This window comes from Cyrtonyx montezumae, unplaced genomic scaffold (assembly GCF_038088225.1).
Source record: "Cyrtonyx montezumae isolate F1298 unplaced genomic scaffold, pur_monq_1.0 scaffold_2, whole genome shotgun sequence".
Taxonomy (NCBI): Eukaryota; Metazoa; Chordata; class Aves; order Galliformes; family Odontophoridae; genus Cyrtonyx; species Cyrtonyx montezumae.
In genome coordinates, this window is record NW_027071936.1 from 7,973,830 (window position 1) to 7,990,312 (window position 16,483).

Sequence of the window (16,483 nt, forward strand, 5' to 3'; positions counted from 1 at the left end):
TTATTTAATCATCCAATATGTAAGCTCTAATGGAGTGTAAAGGAACTTTTCCTGAGAATGAATGCAAAGTAGGCAAACATCAAACTAAGAAAGAAGTCACAGGTATGTTATTAACTGTAAAATCTGTAGAAGATGCTACATAAGAACTGACTTATTTTTCAAAACAGATTTCCTATGTTGCACTTCCCTCACAGCCACCATTCCGTTTTCTAATACAGAGACATTAGCTGCCTCAGCTATAGTAATACAGAATAAACAGTAGTTTGTTCTAATTAGCTCAGCCTTAGTACTATTTGGGGATTCATATTGCATGGTAAGAGCTATTGCCATATGCTTCAACATTACTGGAATGTTCATAATGTTTTCAATCAGCACTTCAAATGTTTTCAATTATATGACAACTCTAAAACATTCGTTTACTCCTATCAGTTTGTCAGATCCACCTAGTTTGATACTTGTTCATCCCTGCTTCTCAATTATATCACCTGTTCTTCTACGTATTCTCATTGCTTGTTCTCCTATTAAAAGAATTCATCTATGGTAGAAATACTTCTTCCTTATTCTTTACCAGAACATTTGTTTTTATATCTGCTATAATCTACTTCTAGTTCTTGATAAGCTTTCATGTTAGAGATGCTCTTTGTTATGCAAGTATCTCTTTTATTATTTCTATGATATACTATTTTGTAGCATTTATGCTTGCCACTCAGTGAGGAAAATGTAAGAGCATTTGAAAACTAAGTGTAGTCTCAATTTCCTTAGTTTAGCAATTTTAGTAGAAGTAGAATTCTAGTAGAAGTAATATTTTTCTAAAATTAAGAAGCAAGATGATGAATTATAACTGTTTTATACTGGATCTGAAATCCAGAGTAGCATTTTTTAAATGATGAAAATGTAGAGTTTCAACTCTAATCATATGCACTAAGCATTTTCCAGTGATTGTTAAAGGATTTCAGGAGAATGTGTGTGTGTGAAGGAGGGTGGCAGTGGACAGGGCAGAAATTAAAAACAGCAAGGACAGATATGACATTTTCAAAGTAAAATATGACTGATGATAGAAAGTCAGCATAGGAATTAAAATTCTGGACTCAGAGTTACGAATCAAATACCTGTGTCACTCTCAGCAAAAAGAAAACCAAACCAAATCAACCAACCAAACAAACAAAAAACTTCAGTTAATATTTTAGAATATTTGCTCCATATTTATATGGAAGAAAATTCTCATTTCTGAAAAAGATCAATCTGGGAGTACGAGGAATAATGATTCCATCAAATGTTTTGTAACCCAGGCTTTAGCATGTTTAGCTCTGATTTTTTCATGTGGATATGCATCACAGATAATACTGAGGTCTCTGGTATTAATGAAAGATATCACAATTCAAAGGATCTAAAAAACTTACAAAATCACACCTTGCAAATTTAATTTCTATCAATGAGGCCAATTAACAGAGGCACGGGGTACTGAAACCAACATCAGATATGCTAAACTAAGTTCAACAGTTGCTTAAGCCTGAAGATAGGTAGGCTTTCAATATTCAAAGCTCTCTAGGCAACAAGGTTGTGATTATGAGCCGATACATCTGGCTGTTTGCAAAGTACAGAAGGCCTTTGGGAACGCACAATCCATGTCATTCACCTGCCTTGCCTGACACTCCTGCTCTCATCAGCCTTCTCCCTCCACATCAGCTGGGTCAAGCTTCAGCAAATAGCAAACATGATTAAACTGTAAAGGAGGACATCTCTTTGGGATCTGTTTTGATTCAGTTCAGAAGTATTTTTGGTTTCAGTTTCTTGAGCTTTCAGGTTTTTGAGAAAGGGTAATCCTGTTTGTTACAAAACTTACATTTCCAAAAGTGTTCTCTAAGTATTCAAAACCAAGACTATTAGACTAATACAGAAAAAGTACTTCATTATATTTTATCTGAAAATGATTATTTTTAAAACGATAGATGTCATTAAATTTATATATACATATAATGTTTTTCTCTTGTCCAGATGCATTCTGGTATACTGAAAAGATAATAGTTTATATGTTTTAGTGCAGAACTCTGAAACTATGAAAGAGAAGTGCACACTGTTTCAACACCATGAAGAAATCTGCTATTAATAATGTGTGTCAAGAAACAGACATTTCTTCTCCCTTTCCTTTGTAGAAAGAATCTGATCATCGATGAGAATTGACATTTTTTATCATAAGTTCAACAGTTTAGTCTGAAAACATTTGCCATGACTTAGGGAGTTTATTTTGATAAGAGAACACTGGTATGCTGAGACCAGTTTTGACCTTTTAAAAATAAATTTATGATAAAGAGGAAGGTGGTGGTGGAAACTATGTTTGCTTTATAGACAAACAGTTCTGTTGTCTTACTGACAAGACTGTTAATTGCAACTGAACGTTAAGGCAGGCAGGCCTCCTTTTAAGCTAGAAGTTAGTCTTGCAAAATATTTGCAGTGTTCTTCTCAATTATTTTTTTACAGATAGATGATGTGCAAACTATCAGTGTGCCATCTAGAAGAGCTATTTTCCATTTTTCAGTTTTGTATCTGAAGCTCTGGAGAAAGTGTGTTACTTGCCAGGAAGCCTACTCATGATTAAGAAAAAAATAATATGTAATTATTAATATAACACAGACTCCATAATCTAATTCACAAAATTAATGGATTATCATTCATTTTCAAATGTGTTCTATGAGATTTCACGAGGAGGAAAAGGTTGTGTTAAGAATAACCAGTATTTTCATAGTAAAAAGCATTTAGTTCCTGTACTCCCGAAAATTTAAACAAAGATCTAGTACTAACAGTATAACAAAAAAATCCATAATTTCCTTTGTGAGTAATAACAAATTTTGTTCATCTTGCAGACTCTTTTCTGACATGCTGAAGTCTGAAGTGAGAAGTTAAATGCTAACTGATACTAAAGACAGATTAGGTTTATAACAGATTTGAAAAAATAATACTACATCTTAAAAAACTATATATAAATGACCTTTCATTTGTTCATTTGCATGCTGCACATGAGCTTTTCCAAAGTTGCATGAGCACTCTGTGGTTCTGGCACTGACCTGCTGTATGAACCTATGCAGTTCTCCTTCATTCATTTCTTTACGTCAGAAGTTCTTCAGGGTAATAAATGATGTGCTCATTATGTCTGTAAAGGAGATAAACTGCTGTACCTTCTCTCTTCACTGTTCCTCATAAAGACAGTCTCTTTTCCTTTAGTAAAAATATATTAAAATTGCTCTACAGCAACAAATTTATTTCTTCATTTGTATCCATGAACTATAATCTCTCAAAGAATTATGCACAGGCTTTAACTTCCTGGCCTATGAAAATTCCACTTAGTATGGAAAAATTTCAAAAGAAAACATTCAATTTCAACCTGAAACACAACGAAACTTTTTCCTAGGAATTCCCTCATTAATGTTTTACAAAGAAATAATCAGTCTTTGTGAATATGCATCATGTAGCACAATAGAACAAATTCAGATTTCGAGAAGAACAGACTGAAAGAAAAGATATTTCTAAAATTGCAAAAGAAACAGAAAATTTAATCTGTCTTTTGTTGACTTTATTACACAGAAACACTTAGGCAAGATTATCAGTCTCACAGGGGAACACTTACCCCTCACGGTAGCAAGCCTAAATGAATTGAAAACAGAATATAGCTAGGAAATTACCAGTAGAATAGGTATAGAAGGTTATTTATCTGCTGAATACTTACTTCAAGATAATTTATCTTTATCTTATACCTAATTCTGTCCAAGCCATCAGAATTCATTTTGTGTGGAGGCTATTATGTTCTCTGTTTTAGTTAGCTATTTTTCTTTTAAAATCTGTAACACATAGAAAGTACATAGCAATACAGAAAAAGTAAAAAATAAAAATGTTTTGTGTACTTACATCTACAGCTTTTCATGTTGTTATTTCAGATCTCAACCAACAAAAGGAGGTATAACAGAGTCAGCAAAATGTAATTTTATTTTTCTTTTTACTTATTGAAATTTATTACAGAATGAATGGTAGTTATGTAAAACATGATTCCAACCATCATCTCCTTTGTTTCCATGGATTAAAAAAAAAATAAAAAATGAAGAATAGGCAAATTATTAGGTTAAAATCATCATTCATAACTTCATAATTCTATAATTAGAACAAAAGCCTATATTATAAATCTGACAAATACAGCTGTGAACTCTTGTACTAACATGAAATTTTCATTTGCATCTTCCTCTATTAAGAACTGGATCTAGTCAGCCTCATTTTCAGTTTTTCCTCCCTATATTCTTTGTTAATATGCTGTTATTTTGCTATGCTGTTGAGGACTAGACTGATGTTAACTCACATGAAATATCATAGCAGAGAAATTAATTGCTTAATGATGAAATGGTATAAAATGTACACAGTTTGTTGTTTAGCACCAATCATTACCAGCACTTAAAGACTTTTGAGTGTCTCTTTGTTTTAAGATGTCAGTCCAATTACTGTATCACTCAGTGCACTTACTGTACTTGTGTTCAATTGCTTGAAACCTTCTAAATTCTAATCTCAGAGCTTCAACTTCCTTCTGACAATACCAATTTAATAGTTTTCAAAACGTTTTGAATTTATGATGGGTAAAATCCATCCTGGATGCATTTCTGAATGCTGCTTGGTAAAGTGTTAATCTTCACACTTTTATTATTTCAGTTTTGCATGAGCTAGCATAATTAATGGGACCCATCCCTACTAAAAAGAAAAATTATATGAAACATATTGTTTCAATCCAGATTGTATTTTAACTTCTTTCTGTCCAATGTCAGACTTTCTGCTTAAAAATAAACAAACAAAACCTGAAACTTTTAAGTAAAGAAGAAAATAATTATGTTAAAAATATCTTCCTTATTATTTCAGATTTATCAGTGTCTTTCTTAACAGTATCTTCTAAATATGCATGAAAGGCTGAATAATCCTTTATTCATGATTATTTTGTGGTTAGACTTGCTGATCTTGAAGGTCTTTTCCAATGTGAGTGATTCTATGATTATGCTCTCCTTTTTTAGTATAATTTTACAAACCATTCCCTTGAAGAAAATAAGATTTTTATTATTTTCTCTTATATAACACAAGCATAAAAAAGGCTGACGATATACTATTCTTCAGAAAACAAAACTCTATAAAATAACTGTGCTTGTTAATGCTTAAGAAAATATTGGGTGAGCCTTCGTAAAAGAACTTTATGCACCAGAAAGAAATTATCAATGGGAATCCATAGAAGTCAGTAGAATAGAATAGCCTTCAATAAATTGTTAGCAAAAAAAACAAAAATCGAGGACAGGAAAGGATAGTTGGGGAACTTGAGTTATAACAACAGCGAAACAGTTGTGAATTTGTGAGCAGCACTAGAATTCCTTGAGACATTTTCTGGTGTTAAAGGAGAATATAATATAAGAACTGTGGAGCAAAAAAACCCACAAAATAATAACATTCACATTTAGGGTTTTTTGTTTTTGTTTGCTTGGTTTTTTTTGTTTGTTTGTTTGTTTGTTTTTAATTAATCACTGACTGTACATCTTACTAGCAGAAACTTGACTTAATGCCTTCAGGACCCATGTAGTTACTACTATTTGAGTACTATGTAAATTATGAAATGCCTCAGAACATTAAAACAAGATGAAAAATGTTTTAAGTCACTGTATGTTCCAGATATCAGAAAGAATCTCCTGCCTCATGTTGAGAGCTCTCAATGGGAAGGGAAAGAAAAATATAAGAATTAATTTATACAGAGAGCTACCAGCACCTCTGTTTTGTTGTCATTGCTGTTACTTTTAATACACATTTATCTATTCCATAATTTTTCTGACATGTTCTCAAGAAATTGTGAACCACGAGGCATGGCTACATAAACACATCACTGCAAGTTACTACTACTTAAAGCATACTAAACATGCTATTATGTTGTAGTATCTGTCTATTTACATAGACATGATACATTTTCCCACACTAAATTTTTGTCTGCTGTCTTCAAGAGTAAACTAAATGACATTTGTTGCAGGATGAGGGCATTCCTGAATAGATTAATAATAATAATAATAATAATAATAATAATAATAATAATAATAATAATAAAGAGACAAAAACTTTCTGTAGGTCTACTCACTGAACCCTTTTATGTTTGTTTTCAAAACATGTTTCTGATTAGCAAAATGTCTACATTAGTTATTTCTTGTCATATGCCATTTAAACATATATATATACAACACATTTATCACATTTATTATGGATGATTAACAGTGGTTAGCTGAGCACAGATTTTCTATAACAGCTGAGGTAATTTAAATGTTTTTCAAAGGCTTGAGTTTGAGTGCAACTGTACTAAGTCTTCTCCCCTTACATTTATTGTTGGGAGCAGTATTGATGTTAGGAGGAAAGACAGTTGTAAGGCTTTAACTCTTGAAGACTGACTCTTTGTAATTCAAGGCATCTATGTTTCAGAGGAGCATAAACCAGCAGTTTCTAGAATACTTCCATCTGCCCCTCTCATCTGAGATGTGGTGTGATCACAGCAGGTAGTAGGGAGCTGTAACAAGCTACAAAAAGCAAGACAAGAAAATACAGTGAAGAATCTTCCCTAAGTATTTTCTCTTTGAGACTCAGAAAAATAATTGTCAGAGGTTTTGTGCCAAAACTGTCCCAGGAAACCATTTCAACTTACTCTCTGATTTACGCTTTGTAGTACATATGTAAGGCAATTTTTCATCTCAGACTGTTCATGTCTCAGTCTCTCATAATACTTCAAAGTAGAAATGAGTCTGCCTGAATCTCAAACAATGGAGTATCTACTGAGACAGAGGCCAAGAAAAGAAAAGAAAAATTAAGTCAGGTGAAACTTAACCTCTCTTCTTCCTCCTGTTTCCAATAGTGAGGTCACAGTAATGCACCTGTAGTAACTTTCATTTCCACATCAGCACCTTATGGTACCCCAGTAAGCAATAGGAATACCTTCACTATCAACTCAAGTGAAAAAGGAAGAAATATTAAACAAATCATTATTTTGCCAAAACAAAAACATCAGAAATCAAAAAGCTAATACAGAAAGAAAGATGAATTATAAATTGGTTACTATTACTATGTACTCATTACTCAAATGTGATTAATCAAATAATAAGATAGAGTTGTTCTGGGTTAGTAACTAAGGCCAAAAAAAACCTTTCCATAATAATTAACGTAGTCAAGTTTGTCTTGTCAAAATCATAATGACAAAGAGCATCATCTTCAGCAAACAATTATAAATCTACGTTACTGAAAACTCAACCCAAGATTCACTGCTAATTTGCAGGAGAAAGAGTCTATACTACTTAATATTAAAGAAAAAATTGCAATTGCTTCAAACTGGTCCCTCTGTAGGACACTTAGTGATTTCCTTGTACCTTCCCCTCCAAAAGGTAATTAAGTAACTCTTTAAGTATATTTACAACTACAAGAATTTTTTTCAAATCACTTTCCTTTCTTAGAAAAAATAGTCAAGGCCTATAAAATTATTTTTCATTTCCCTACCAAAGAGGCTGGGCATTTAAGGTTTGAATTGATATTTTTATTTTCTTTTCCTTCTGTTCTCCTACAGTAAGTAAAGATGAATGAAGAAGCATTCCATGTTACATGATTGCTAAGCAGACAACTAATTTAAGTGTCAGTGAACCTCAGGTGACGTATTTTGATAAGTAAAGCGAACTACGAAGTTAAGTTTGTTTGTATCTGCAGCTGTGAAGTCATCTAAAAATTCTAGACATTATAACTTGAAATGTGCTAGTTTATAAAACTATATAAGGTGTATAAGACACCACTCAGCACAAGTCAGAAGTCAGAAACATGCTCAAGGAACTTCAGAACAAGATGAAAAAAAAATAAATGCTGCAGAGCTTTTAATCCTTCCCAGAGAAACTTTACCTACTCCATCTTCCATAAAAAAAGTATGAATCCATGACGTTAACTGCACTTGTGATTAGGATACACTTGTACAAAAAGGTATCAGGTTTCTACAAAGGTCCTTTTCCCTGTTGTAATTCATAAATCTGTCATATTCTATGAATTCAAAGTAGCACAGGAATCAATAGCCAACAATTCTTCCTTAAAAAGTTGTATACTTTAAGGGGGACTCGGTTTATGAGAGCAAGTTTCAAAAACTTAATGGTATTCAAAAATCTTTGTTTCTTATATAGAAAATGAATTTTAAAACCCTGGAATACTACTTAATTGTAATTTGTAAATATCAAAATACTACATTTGCTAAGTACATTTGCTACAACATCTTTCATCAAAAGAATAAATTGAAGGTTACACTAAGATTATAAGATTATTATACTTAGGAAAATAATGCCTGAGAAAAAGCTTGGAAGGTTATAAGAAAAATAACTGAACATGAGTTCTATGTACTATACACTGCCTACAAATCATGAAGTAATCAGTTGAAAACCGAGTCAAATTACAGCAGTGGCGTTAGAAACATCATATAAAAAACATTTGCCCTTTATACAGATGAACACTTAGCTATGGGAAAATGCATGGTGCTTTATATTTGAGTTCTCTTGCGTTATATACACTGCCTGAAGTAGTTTATACCTGGATTTAAATTTAACTTCAACATTAATACGTCTTGTGCTATTTTGTCCTGTCTCATCTAATGTAATCAGCAGCACAGCTCTTTTGTCATTGTCACTTCTTCTCCAGCACACAACAAATGCTCAGCAAACAGAATTCTGGAAGCTTACTTATTGTATATCACCTCTGACTCTACTTCTAAAATAGAGAGACAATGTAAATATGCAAGATTTCTTTCTTGATGAATTTATCACAAAATGTGTCAAAATCACCAACACTGTAGTTTTCATATTTTCTGTGACCCACAGATATAAGCCCAAAGAATAACTTAAGAGAGGCAAATCTTTAAAACACAATTCTCTGTTCATGCTGGGTAAAGAATCTACTCCTATGTCAATAATACATAGAAAGTCTATCCCAAAATGTTATGGCACACTGTCATCTCTGCTGGATATTAGAATATACTCAGTACTTTAAAGTTTAGATAAATGCACTAGCAATACATATCACGTTTTAAAGTTGTCATTTAAATGTTGTTTAAACATTTATTGCAGCCTTTATTCAATTTTACCAATCAAATGACAAATAATTAATAAATGCACTGGATATTGCTTAGACTAAGCAGAGCAGGTAAGAGAAAAGAAGCTTTTCAGATACATATATAAATCAAGCTGTTATCTTTTGAACAGTTTATTCAATGAGTTAGCATTCAACCAGATAGAGAGCTGGCAAATACTGCAGAAGATAATTCCTGAATAATTTATTTAATGAATAATAGCTACTTTGGGAAGATAATGTATTCTGTGAGTAATATTCAGCAGTTTACAGCTGAAAGTATTTTATCCAATATTTCACTGTCGTTTGTCTGGGGAAGCATGAATGTACTCCATGGCTTTGATTGTTTTTCTTACATCTTCCATCACTGCACGGTTACCTACATTTGTGACTTTTGTCATATTTCTTGTCACATCACTTACTTTTGTCAAATTTAGTTTCAGTTTTTAGAACTTGCTGACAAATAAAGGGACATTTTAACATTCTGTGCATTGCCAATTCAAGTAGTAACTTATTCAGGACCAAAAAAAATAAATAACTATATATATATATATATATATATATATATATATTTATAAAGATATAGATATAATATAGATATAAGTAGATATAAAGCATGAGAAAAACAACAGCTTCCAAGGAAGTTAAATGTAGATAATATTGCCATATTCATGTTTCTTTCAAGAACTACCTGGTAATGTCCATATTATGATTTTCTAAAAATTGAGGGTTTTTTATAATTTATAATCTGATTTACCTTAAGTAGTTATGTTTATTTATACAAAAGCATGGAAATAAAATGTGTAGTTTTAAGTATTGTTTCTTTCCTTACAGAAATTTTAAGCAAGTCTTGACATCTCAAAGACAGAGCAACGCTGTTGTCAGTTCCCTCAGCATTTTGGTATTCATACCTTTGATATTTCTGCTTCACCGGACACAGGCAAGAACTTTCACAGCTAAAATGTACCACAAACAATGCACTCCAACCCTCTGTCAGACCCTCCCAACTACCCTTTAATGTGCAGAGCCTCTTACACAGTGATTTTCTTCTATCGTATCAGTAGGGTATAAAATACAGAAACAGCTCATTAAAATCATGACAAAACTGCAGAAGAGAATGAAGAAAACCAAAAAGGGAGTATAATTTTTTTGTTTGTTTTTAAGTAATTACTGATGGATAACAGCACTATAACCAAATGTGAAGGGCATAATCGTATAATTTCAGTCATATTTTATATATGCTATACTTTCCAGGTTGAGTATATACATGTCTGGTTGTTTCAGGCTGAACACATAATATGCACCTACATGGATGCTCATAGGTACATCTGCACAAGACACAAGGATTCATACATTTTTAATGAAAGTTAACGTAATTTGAAAATCTGACTTTTCTCCACTGTAATGGAAAGTTTAGTCTACCTTAAATTTTCTCCAAGTGAGTGAATCTCTGTGAAAGATCAGAGTAAACCCCACGGTGCTCTCTCTGTCCTACTTGTAAGCTATGTTAAGACACATGAGAGACAAGGAGATGGACTAAGACAGCCAGTACTGCTTCACCAAGGACAAGCTATGCCTCACCAAATCTGGTAGTCTCCTATGATGGAGTGACGACATCAGTGGGCAAAGATGTTGTCTACCTGGACTCTTGCAAGGCCTTTCATATGGTCTCACACCACATCCTTGTCTCTGAATTTGAGAGATATGGATTTGAAGGCTGGATTATTTGGTGGGTAAATAATTAATTGGATGGTCACAAACAGAGTATCATGGTCAACCGTTCTACGTCCAGGTGGCAGCCAGTCATGAGTGGAGTTCCTCAGGACTGGTGCTCTTTAGCTCTTCTACAATCTAGACAGTGAGACTGAGAGCACCTTCAGACAGTTTGCTGATGACACCGAGTGGTGCACTTGATAAAATAGCAGGAAAGAATGCCATCCAGAGGGACCTAGACAGGCTTGAAAAGAGGGCCCACCATAACCTAATGAGATTCAACAAGGGCAAGTGCAAGGTATTGCACTTGGGTAAGGGCACTTCCAGATATTTATAGACACTGAGAGAAGAACTCATTATCAGCAGTCCTGTACTGAAGGAGCTGGTGGACAAGAAGCTGGACATGAATTAGCTGGGAGCATTTACAGCCTAGAAGTCCAACAGTACCCTTGGCTGCATTAAAGAAAGGGTGGGCAGCAGGGAACAAGAGATGATTGTCCTCTTTTACTTTGCCCTTGTAAGGGCTCATCTGGAGTACTGCAACTAGGACTGAGTCCCCTAGCACAGGAAAGATGTGGAGCTGTTGGAGTGAGTCTAGAAGAGGTCATGAAGATTATCAGATGGCTGGAGCATCTTCTTTATCAAGAAAGATTCAGGGAGCTGAGCTCCTTCTGCTTCAAGAAACGAAGCCTCATTGAGGCTTTTTGGTACTTGAGGGGAGCATGTAAACAGAAGACTGACTTTTAACACAGTGAGATAGTGATAGGACAAGGGTGAATCTATAAGAGGGAAGATTTACATTAGATGTTAGGCAAAAATTCTTCACTCAGAGGGTGGTGAGGCACAGGCTGCCCAGAGAAGCTTTGGATGTCCCATGCCTGAAGAAGCCCAGGTTGGATATTGGCCTTGGGCAACATGATCTACCAAGTGGTAACTCTGAGAACGATAGTTGATTGGAACTATCAGATCTGTAAGGTTTCTTGCAATCTAAGCCATTCTATGATTCTTTAGTCACTGGTTGATCAACTACTGCTCTTTGGGGAATGGGGTTCTGCTGTTGTTTTCACATTCTGGGACATACTGTCATTGATTTTTTCACAGAATTAGCTGCCAAATTAGCAGCCCACAACTACTACTTCCCTGCTGAATCCAGAGATGGTTCATCCTCACTCTTGTCTCTGGTAGGCAAGTTGCAGTTTCAGCTGTGATGTTCAGCTCCATCAGTCATCTATAGCAAGAGCCAACCTCCTAGAAAGAGTGGAGAGAAAGCTAATCAGCAGGAAGTCACCAGCTGAGAGTGTCTCACTTGCCCAACCACTGCCCAGGTTAAATGAAGCTTATGACACAGTGAACAGATTCTAGCTATAGAGGTATAATAAATCAGGCAGAACAAGTCTGAAAAATAAATATATATATATATAGGGCAGATCTGATGTATTTTGTTCTTATGTTGAACCAATCTTTGCATGATTTTTAACAAACAATAAATAATTGAGATTATTGCAATATTTTCTGAGAAATATCATATTTTTATCATCAAATCAGTTCATATCCCCAATTGTACACTTAAATATATGCATTATGACATTCAATGTTTCTGAAATTTAACGGTTTTCAATAACCTGATTACAGGTGTCACTTATTATTGGAAATAATCCAGTTGGTAATTTTTTTTGGTGTAGGTTTGAATACTCTTACAAAATCCAACTTACAGTTTTTTAAATAACAGTACCTTTTCTCACTGCAAATACTTTTACAAATTGATTTGCATAGAGCCTATGCACAAACGAATATAGAACTTGAAAATACAAAATATTATCTCAGGACCTTGTTTATCTTATGCTGAAGCACTAAATCTCTTGCTTTCTCTCTCAAAAAAAAAAAAAAAAAAAAGAAAAAAAGAAAAAAAGTCACCACCAGAACAAATAAAATCTGTTTCAGTCAATTGACTAAGTATAGAGTTTAAGAAGTAGTGAGCAAAATATTGTAATTTTAATAAAAATATAGTCTTGAATTTTATTTTTTTAAAGGGAAAAAATGTAACATTTCCACTAGAATCTCCAATTTAAACATCTCTTTTGAGAGAAATTAGCAAAATTATGCTTAGAAAAGTTATCATTGGTTACAATGCATTTCTTTCGATAAATCATCTCAAAATATATTAGCTTCAAAATGAATTCTCTGTCAGTGAATAATTCAACACTAGTTGCACAGGGCAGATTCATTTAAAATAAAGATGGGAAAGTGATTTATTTTTGTATTTCCATAGATAACTTAAGTAGTTTATAAACATGCAAATGTAGGTAGCTAATTAAATAAAGAACCAAGACTTTGAAAGGTGAAGTATTGAAAAGTTGTCAAGACTGGTAAATTAATTAAAACCATGTCATATCCACTATTTCATTTACTTCTTTATTTGTGAAGTTCCTCTGTGAGATTATTTGATCTTAATGATTTTGTAATTTGACTGTAGAAACTGTTACTATCTTAATTTGAAGAAGTTTGAAAATGCGTAGTTTCTAAGTAATCCATAACATATTGTCTCTGTCACACTAACTCTTATTTCCAAGTCTGAATCCCTATGAGTCACTGTAAATGCATAAGTAGCAATTAGCAAAATATGTACAAAATGAAATTAAATAAGTTACCTTCTCTTGAAATTGTTGCTTTACGTTGCCTTACCATTGCTTGTTTATGGAAAGGGGCAAGATAATCTGAGATATAATGGATCTCAAGCCACCTCACAGTTTCACAATGGACCACACAAAAAATAAATCACATGGCACACTGTCCAAATGTTTTTTGAACTCAAATAGGCTTTGTGCCATGCCCTGTGGGAACCTGTTCCAGTGTTTGAATGGAAGGAGACAGTGATCAAGCAATTGTGTAAGTGCTTAGCTACTGGTGAAATTTGGTCATTAGACTCGACTAGGTTTGATTGGAGGCTGGGTCCAATAAATCTCAAGGTAAAGCTATCCTGCAGTGACAAATGCAGTCCCAAATTCACCCTTGCCAGGATCTTTGCTTTTCACTGTGGTTTGTCATGACAGATGGGCAGGAAGATATATGCAAGAAATGGAAACGAACTATGTTAACAAATAGGTGTTTCTCATTGACCGATCTTATCTATGCAAGCTTGAGAAAAATGTACATTGAAGTAAAAACTTTCATTTTATAAGAGTTTTAAAACTAGTTACTACTACTACAGGCTTTTCAAGCTTGTTTTCTGTAGTGTGAATTCAGTGAAAAATTCATATTTTCCAATAATAACACACAAATTTAATTTCATTTTTATTAAATGCTAAAAAATATTAATGCAAATAGATTCATCTTTCCCTTCAACCTAGCAGACATGTTTTGTTAATGAATGATTAATATTTTCTAGCATAGATTCAGCTATAAAATAAATCATATTTATTTATTCTGCTACAGAAAGCAGTATTGAAGTTTTTTCATGCATGTTGAAAACAGAATGTGATAAGTATCAAAAAAAAAAAGGGGGACGAGAAGGAGAGAAAATAAAAAGATTCCTGTGATCTGGATTGATCTACCAATAATAACAATAACAACAGGACATGCTCTCTATTGTATGCAGAACTAATGGTGTGCATTCAAGTTTGTGGAAGTGTCTTGAAGTGGTACTTAAAACTTTCTTTTACCTAAGATGCTGGTCAATACTTTATAGATTCCCTGAGCTTTTTTATTCCGATCAAAGTATGGAATATAAAAGATTAAACTCTTCTACTAATTACATGCCTGAAGGCACATTAACAATGCAAGTGTCAAAGCTCTGCTAAAAACTCGTTTTGCATTTTTAATAAAAACTGATAGCGAGGATTTGAATTCATCTAACCGGAAAAATATATATATATATATATTTTTTTTTCTGTAGCTTCTTTCTGGGAGAAAAGTAGAAGCCTTGAAACCTTAGATTGTAGGTAATTTGTGCTCTGAAAATGGGTGACTAGAAATTTTCTGGTTGTACAATTCACAGTGAGCTTCTACTTAATGGGATCGCATGGTTACACAGTCCTGCCAGAAATCTACACTAAATTTGTGATATATATAATACAAATTTCAAAACTTTCAAATATCCAAATAATTAAAATGTTGCTTTTCCTTTTATGGAACAGGATTCATTCATTATCTATATCAAAAGCAGTAATTTTTTTCATGCCTTAAATTTATATCCTATCTATCTCAACATTTTCACTCCTCTCTGTGTCCTGGAACAGACAGTAAATTTCTTAACTGCACTGTATGAAAACAACAAACAACGTTATTTCACAGAATCCTTAAAAAACACCTTAGTATAATAAACTTTAGTGAAACTTGGACTTCTGATGGTTAAAATATTGCATAAACTCTTTGACTTTTGCCATAAATCTTATTATAATTACTTACAAGGTTGCACTACATTTTCAGGTAAGTGGAATTGACAGAGCTTGCCATCAACAGAATGAGTGTTATATTGTGAACTCAATTCAGTTAAATATTCTCTCTCATTCAGAACAGAGCAATGAAGAAGCTGAAGTGTAAGACATGATACAGGCTGAGATGCCTGTTGATCCAAATGGAATACAAGGGTTGTATATATTGTGCATCCATAATTTAACAGGATCTCCTCAAAAAGACAGGGATCTCCTCCAAAGAGTCCAGCGGAGGGCTACAAAGATGACAAAGGATGTGGAATACCTCCTTTATGAGGATAGGCTGAGAGACCTGGGTCTGTTCAGCCTTGAGGAAAGAAGACTCAGAGGGGATCTGATCCAAATCTATAAATATCTAAGGAGTGGGAGGTAAAGGAACAAGGCGGAAATCTTCTCAGTAGTGTGAGGTGATAGGACGAAGGGAAAATAATCACAAACCGAATCATAGGAAGTTCCACAAAAATGTGCATGGGAACTTCTTCATAGTAAGGGTGATGGAGCAGTGGCACAGCTGCACAGAGAGGTGGTGGAGTCTCCTTCTCTGGAGACGTTCCAGACCCACCTGGACACCTACCTGTGCAACCTGGGCTAGGGAGCTGCTTTGGCAGGGGGGTTGGACTTGATGATCTCTAGAGGTCCTTTCCAACCCTACAGTTCTGTGATTCTGAGATACCACCCAGCATACTAGGAAACAAAACCAGGCCAGGTAAAATGTCACAAATTCTAGTAAAAATCTAAGCTATATTTGCTAACAAATAACTTCTTTTTTTTTTTTTTCTTAAACTGCTGTCAGCCGTTAATGCTGTCCATTTGGATATGTAATAAGGCAATCTTTGGGTTACCCAGACTGTGAAGTTCTTAGCAAGCATTGCTATCAGTTTGTTCACTGGATATGCATGTAATACTTCCAGGTGACTTGGGATTATTTGCTGCTTTGATTATAACATGACTTTTTTTGTTAAACGTAGTAATGTGGATTTAAGAAAGAATTGTGTTACCTCTGAAGACAATAATTTATGAGTAGTCTATGAAGACTATCAAGTAGTTTGCAATGGAGTTCTGTTTACACAAAATCTACAGGCAGAACCATTGAATTGCCCTTTGATCACAAAGAAGAATTCAACAGCTAAATTAAAATGCTGTATGAACACTCATGTCAAAAGTTGAAATAAACAAAAAAGCTAACATTGTAGGCACTTATGTCAATCCTG